The sequence below is a fragment of the Palaemon carinicauda genome, chromosome 12 (assembly GCF_036898095.1).
Source record: "Palaemon carinicauda isolate YSFRI2023 chromosome 12, ASM3689809v2, whole genome shotgun sequence".
NCBI lineage: Eukaryota > Metazoa > Arthropoda > Malacostraca > Decapoda > Palaemonidae > Palaemon > Palaemon carinicauda.
Window position 1 is genome coordinate 69,918,373 of NC_090736.1, and position 7,500 is coordinate 69,925,872.

Sequence of the window (7,500 nt, forward strand, 5' to 3'; positions counted from 1 at the left end):
ATAGGGACCTCAGAACCCCCGTTGTCAGGGACTTCTCAAACTTTAGCCCCAAGTCACCCAAAAAGACTCTCTTACGCCCCTATTATTTATTTATTCATTTACTTTTAAAGCGTTTTTCTATTCATTTATTCATTCGTTCATTCATCAATCTATTTATCTATCTCATTAAGCCATCTACCTCTATATGCCATCCTTAATCATTTATCATCAGAATGAAATATATATAACTGACATCCATCGGTAAAAACAGTGGAGATATGTTTTTAGAGAGAGGGAGAAGCAAGTTTCTCTGCGAAACACTGACAAAAAAGTGGGATAGAAATATGTTCTTGAATAGTTGTGGCCCTGGGTGTTTATATTTGAGTTTTTATGGTTTTAAAGTTGAAATGTCTGAGGAAAGTCAAACGATGGACCAAAAATATATCTGGCTGCCTCAAGTTACCTGGATGGGAGAGGGACTGTATTTATATGGGGAGAGACTCGTACATACATGGGGATTTCCAAATGCCACTCGTTCCGGTGTCTTAAACAGACGTAGCTCGTTCATAGGTGAGTCTTGAGAGGTAGTAGTTCATTCATATGTGCGTTGTGAGAAGTTATATCTCGTTTACGCGTGTGTTGTGATAAGTCATAGCTAATTTTTACATATGTTGTGAGAAGCCGTAGCTCAATCGCACGTTTGTCGTGACAATTAGTAGCTCATTTGTATGTTTGCCTTTAGAAATCATAGGTCATACATACATGTGTCATGAGGAGACATAGCTCGTTCGTATGTGTTTCTTAAGAATACATAGCTAGTTTGTACATGTGCTGGGAGGATACGTAGCTCGTTTATACGTTTGTTATGAAAAGCAGTAGCTAGTTTGTACGTGTGTCATGAGAAGTAGTAGCTTGTTCGTTCATGTGTCGTAAGAAGATGTAGCTCGTTTTTTCTTGTGTTGTGAGAAGACGTAGTTTGTTCATACTGTGTCATGAGAAGACGTAGCTTGTTCGTATGTGTGTCGTGAGAAGTTGTAGCTCGTTCATGGTATTATGAGAAGTTGTTGCTCGTTCATAAGTGTGTCGTGAGAAGATGCTCTTCGCTCGTGCATGTGTCGTGAGAACTTGTAGCTCATTTGCACTTGTGTTGTGTAAAGACGTAGCTCGTAGGTTTGTATGTCGTGAGAAGTCGTAGCTTGTTAGTTCATGCCGTGAGCATTGTTCATTTATATGTTTGGTGAGAGAATTCATATCGATCATACAAGCGTTGTTAGAAGTCGTATCTCGTTCGCATGTGTGCCATGAGAAGTTTAAGCCTGTTCATATGTGCTTCGAGAGAAGTCATAGCTCATTCTCACGTGCCGTGAGAAGAAGTAGGTCATTCTTATCTATGGTCAGAATACGTAACTTGTTCATACAGTACGTGTGTCAGGAGAGATCATAGCTCCATTGCATGTGTGTCATGTGAAGCAGTAACTTGTTGGCAAGTGTGTCATGAGAAGTCAGCTCATTTGCACGTGTTTCACGAGTAGTAGCTTGTTTGCACATGTGTCGGAAAAGTCGTAGTTCGTTCGTACATGTGTCATGAGAAGTTAGAGCTCGCTCGCATATGCATCGTGAGAAGTAGTAGCTCATCTGTATGTATGTCGTGAGAAGTTGTAGCTCGTTTGACCATGTGTTTTGATAAGCCTTAGCTCATTTGTACTTGTGTCGTGAGAAGTCATAGCTCCTTTGTATATGTATTGTTAGAACCTGTAGCTCGTTCATTTGTGTGTCATGCGAAGTCATAGCTTGTTCATGTGTGTCGTGAGAAGTTAAACCTCGTTTATACATGTGTTGAGAGAAACCGTAGCTTATTCTTATGTGTCGTGACAAGTTGTAGATCGTTTTTACACGTGTTATGAGAAGCTGTAGTCATTGATATGTGGGCTGTGAGAAGTTGTAGCTCGTTTGTACATGTGTTGTGGAAAACCGTAGCTCATTCCTATATGTGTGGTGAGAAGTTTTAACTCGTTTATACATATGTTATGAGAAGCCATAGTCATTCGTATATGTTCTATGAGAAGTTTTAGCTCATTTGTATATGTGTTGTGAGAAACTGTAGCTCATTCGTATATGTATCGTGAGAAGTTGTAGCTCATTTATACATGTGTTGTGAGAAGCTGTAGTCATTTGTATGTGTGCTGTGAACAGTTGTAGCTCGTTGTTACTTGTGTTGTGAGAAGCCATAACTCGTTATTTCGTGTGTTGTGAGAAGACTAATTAACTGGGTCATGTGAGGAATTTACAATTTCTTCAGAATGTTTTTTTTTTTCTTTTAATGGATGAATAATGAAACTGAGCCCGAGTAAAAAAGAAATATATATTATCATGTACTGACTTCGTAAAAACTTTATATTAAGATAAATACGTTGTACCCGAAGATGCAGGTCTTAGATCATAAGACGTTTAAAATGACAAAGGTGGAAAATTATGTAAATTTGATGGGAAATTCGAAATGTAAGGGCCTGGTGGCCCCATGAAATCTGAAAACATGGTCAAAATATTGCTGAATGATTAGGTTCCATTGGTAATTTTGATGAGTTGATTGTCATATTATGTAGTTTCGATGGTATTGGAAATTAGTAAGGGATTTAGATATTGCAAAATGTTTGTGTTTATGATATATGGATAAATTTGATAGCGACGTGTTTCAAATATGTAAGAATAAGTTAGAAAAGACTAGTTACATATAACAGAGTTCTGTGAACCAGAGTACACTAATACAATAAATAACGAAGGTTCGAAGGTTTTTAATATGTCAAATAAAAAAAAAAAATACAAGCAGCTGTAGGCCAAATGTGGTTACATATCGTTAATACTAATATGTTGAACATGAATTCGTGTCTTCATGTTTTCTTAATCTCAGGTTTAATCTGGATTCAAAGTTTAGTGCATCAAGTGTGGAAATCGAGAGGTAAAGAGATCGTTTCAACGATTAATAATACATATGTACATATCTACATATATATCTAACACATGTGTATATGTTAGCAGAAGGAAGGCCTTACTAATTCACAAAGATATAGGTCAAAGAACATTAAGTCTAAATTGAATTATCTTGAATCACAGACACACTCAGACACACACGTACACACAAACACGCACACACATTATATATATATAAATTTATATATATATATATATATATATAATAAATTTATAAATTTTCCCCATTTAGACGTGTTTTTCATATTCAAATAAGCCATATATATTGATACATTAATGTCTGTATTCTCTTACTGACCTCGGCATCAGAGCCCCAGGCGGACCCACTCAGAGACAATAGCTTCTGACCGGCCGGGAATCGAATCCTTGTCCAGGAATCTTGTAACAACAGTGACATGCCACTTAGCCATGAAGAAAGATAAAAGTCAATGACATTTCTACTGTACTTATACTTGTCGAATTTAGGTTTTTTTGTACTTAAAATTTAAATCAACCCATCTTCACCATCGTAGCTAGTTGGTATATGTGTACTTGGCATTTGATTAATGATAAATTTTGTACATCCAGACGTGATTTTCATATTTAAATAAGTCATATATTTTGATACATTAATGTCTGGATTCTCTTACCGACCTCGGGATCAGAGCCCCAGGCAGAACTGCTCAGAGACAATAGCTTCTGACCGGCCGGGAATCGAACCCTGGTCCAGGAAACTTGTAATTAACTTGTATTAATTCACTTTTATCTTTCTTCTGGGCTAAGTGGTATGTCACTGTTGTTACAAGTTTCCTGGACCAGGGTTCGATTCCCAGCCGGTTAGAGGCTACTGTCTTTGAGTGGTTCCGCTTGGGTTGTTAAGAGAATCCACATATTAATATATCAAAATATATGACGTATTTGAAGATATCTATCTATCTATCTATCTCTCTCTCTCTCTCTCTCTCTCTCTCTCTCTCTATATATATATATATATATACATATATATATATATATATGTATATATATATATATATATATATACATATATATATATATATATATATAGAGAGAGAGAGAGAGAGAGAGAGAGAGAGAGAGAGAGAGAGAGTTTCCATTTATACATAACGTTTTTTGCGGGATTACATGGAATTAATTATTCTTTAATTAAAATCATCTACCCTACTTGCCTGATTCAATAATTCCACATTTCCTCTTTATATTGCCACATCTCTACGTCAAAATAATCGGGATTTATTTTGTCATATTCAGCCACATTCCAACATCACAGTATTGGAATTGGAACCATTGGAATCATTTCCTTTTTTTCTATTGCAATTTCCTTTCTTCCTTCTCCTCATTATAGAGTAATTCACCATCATTCTAATCACCACCGTGTTCATTTTCCTCGCCAGCGCCGACTCCCAGTATACGTCAGCCACCATTGACACGAACGTCATCGTGACTTCGGCGGGAGAAGTGACATGGCTCTCGCACGGCATCTACAGATCCTCCTGTGACATGAACGTGGAGCATTTCCCCTTTGATATCCAGTCGAGCAAGATGAAATGGGCTTCATGGACCTATGACGGATACCAGGTAAACAAGTTTCCTTTCTTGTAGTTCATTATGTCAGTTTTGTGGTACAGCAGATAGAAGCAATATAAGTATTGCGTGTAAGACAGATAACAGCTGCTTTTAAGAAGAATCGTGCAAATAAAGATATAAGCAAAAATAGTCCTAGAAAAGATAGTAATCAAATCACTCCGATTGGCTAATTGAAAATCTAAGATGGCAGCCATTTTTTTCAAGACGGTTGGTCCTTTCTGCTGATGTATTCTAAGTAAGTAGAGATACTTCTGAATTAAATAGTTTTAGCCCGTATAGCAAGGAGTTGGGATTGGGGATCCCATTAAGGCAGATTAGTGGATAAATTTTTTTTTATTAAAACACTTCAATCATTTCAAACTTACATAATTAAGTACTTACGATTGCCTGAAATTTCCTTTGCCATTCACACTAGTCCGTACATTTGAATGTGTAAGTTTATTCAAAATAGATCATTCAAATATCCTTAAATGCCATAATCTTTTATAATTTTGAGACCATTGTATCAATGTTTTTATTAATTCACAAATAATATATATATATATATATATATATGTATATATATTCACACATACATATATATATATAATATATATATATATATATATATATAAATAAATATATATATATATATATATATATCATATGTACTCGTATAATCGTATATAAACAGTGTGTATTCTTATATATATACACACATATATATATATATATATATGTATATATATGTATGTATGTATGTATAAATATATATATATATATATATATACATATATATATATATATATATATGTATATATATATATATATATATATAGTATATATATATATATATATATATCACAATACGACTTTCTACCCTTTTTTCCTCCTAAGGAGACGAGTTTACTAGTCATATGTCCTATTATTGACCCCAAAAGACGCTGGTACCAATTTAGAGACAGGTGTATTGGTGGGTAGTAGTCCATAATAACCTTTGAAATAGTCAGGTTACCAAAGGCGGAAACTTACATTTGAAATAATATTGCTCAAGTTATAGATCCCTTCGATAACTAACCAATCCAGATGGATGTCAGACATTAAAATATATCCTTTGCGGTCACTGAATAATCCAACCTCTGCATATTGCCCAGCTCTCCTATCCTTCTGACAACACTGGATAAACAGCATCCTTCACCTCAGCCTTCTGTATGATTTATTATGACAGCTCATTTACATATGATCCTCAGTAACTAACGTCTTGAGCATTTCCACGGAAGATGTGTAATTACATATGGCGAGATGATGTGCCTATCTGGCTGGAGCAGTATTAGTTACACTAACAAAACTATAACCTGCTTTTTCTATCCAGTTCACTAACATTAAGAATATGGCTTTTAATCCAATAGATCTCTCTCTCTCTCTCTCTCTCTCTCTCTCTCTCCAAAACTCCTGTGTTGCTTCTCTTGGCACTTCCGAAATGTGTCGCTAAAACTTTACTGGCATTTTTTACTCAGATGGAGGATCTCCGTTTTCTATAAAATAACTCCCTTGTCACAACCATTGTATATCTTGTCTCTCTTCTCTGTTACTTTCTGCTTTTATTGTTTACAAAATTCTATGGGCTGAATCTTTCCCCTACTGGTTTATTTCTGGTCAAAGTATTTACAATTCTCCAACCCTTATTTCAAAAGAATACTTGGAAAGGGTTGAAGTAAGGTATGTATGTATAAACTTCTTTTAGTTTTTTCCTTATTTCCTTTCCTCACTGGGCTATTTTCCCTGTTGGGGCCCTTGGGCTTATAGCATACTGCTTTTCCAGCTAGGGTTGTAGCTTAGCAAATAATAATAATAATAATAATAATAATAATAATAATAATAATAAATAGTCCGTACGTAAAATAAAGTCTGGCTGCTGTGTAATAATAATAATAATAATAATAATAATAATAATAATAATAATAATAATAATAATAATAAATAGTACGTACGTAAAATGAAGTCTGGCTACTGTTGTAATGTTACTTAACTTACAGAAACGAGAAAGGGTAGTTGTGTTGGGTAATTTACATGGAAATGTAGACATCAGCCACCCGTTAAGCTACTACCGCTAGAGAGTTATTGAGTCCTTTGACTGTCGATACAGTACTACATTGGATCACTCTCTGATTACGATTGATTTTCCTTTGCCTACACATACATCGAAACAACGAATACTCTGGCAAATTCTTTCCACATTCTCCTCTTTCCTCATACATCTGACAACACTAAGGTAACTGAAAAATTCTTCTTCACTCCAGAGGTAGAAGAAACTCTTTAGCTATGGTGAGCAGCTCTTCTAGAAGAGGGACATTACAAAATCAAGCCGATGTTCTCTAGTCTTGGGTAGTGCCATAGCCTCTGTACCATGGCCTTCCACTGCCTTGGATTAGAATTTTCATGCTGAAGGGAACACTCACGCACACTATTCTAACTGTTTCCTGATTTTCTTTCCTCACTTGGCTATTTTCCCTGTTGGGGCCCTTGGGCTTATTTCTTCCTGCTTTTCCAACCAGGATTGCAGCTTAGCTAGTAATGATAATGATAATACAATTGGCAACCGTTAGTAATGAATATGAATGTAGATTTTTATCAAAAGGGTCTCAGAGAAGGACTTGTTTGTTGGGAATACGTGAGTTCCAACAAAGGATATACATAAGATTTTTTAAAAGGAGACTATGATAAAGAATTATTTATTTCAGTACGTTTTTTACAGAATACAGTAATTATAGACGTAAGAGTTACCAAGAGATAGTTATGACCTTAATTATATCTAAATCTAGAGGGTAATTGTGATTGACAAAACAGGAGTTGAATATTTCCGTGGAATATCTGACTTAGGGTTGTGGTATCCCATGATAAACGTCCCTATCTCGCAATCTGTTGGACGGTAGTTCAAGCCCCAATTAAACTCGAAAGTGTCCAGTAGTT

At 35.4% G+C, this 7,500-nt stretch overlaps 1 pseudogene; it reads left to right on the forward strand.

The window, feature by feature from the left end:
- The window catches only part of LOC137650883 (neuronal acetylcholine receptor subunit alpha-10-like), a 56,089-nt pseudogene that overhangs the window by 40,733 nt on the left and 7,856 nt on the right, over nucleotides 1–7,500 (forward strand).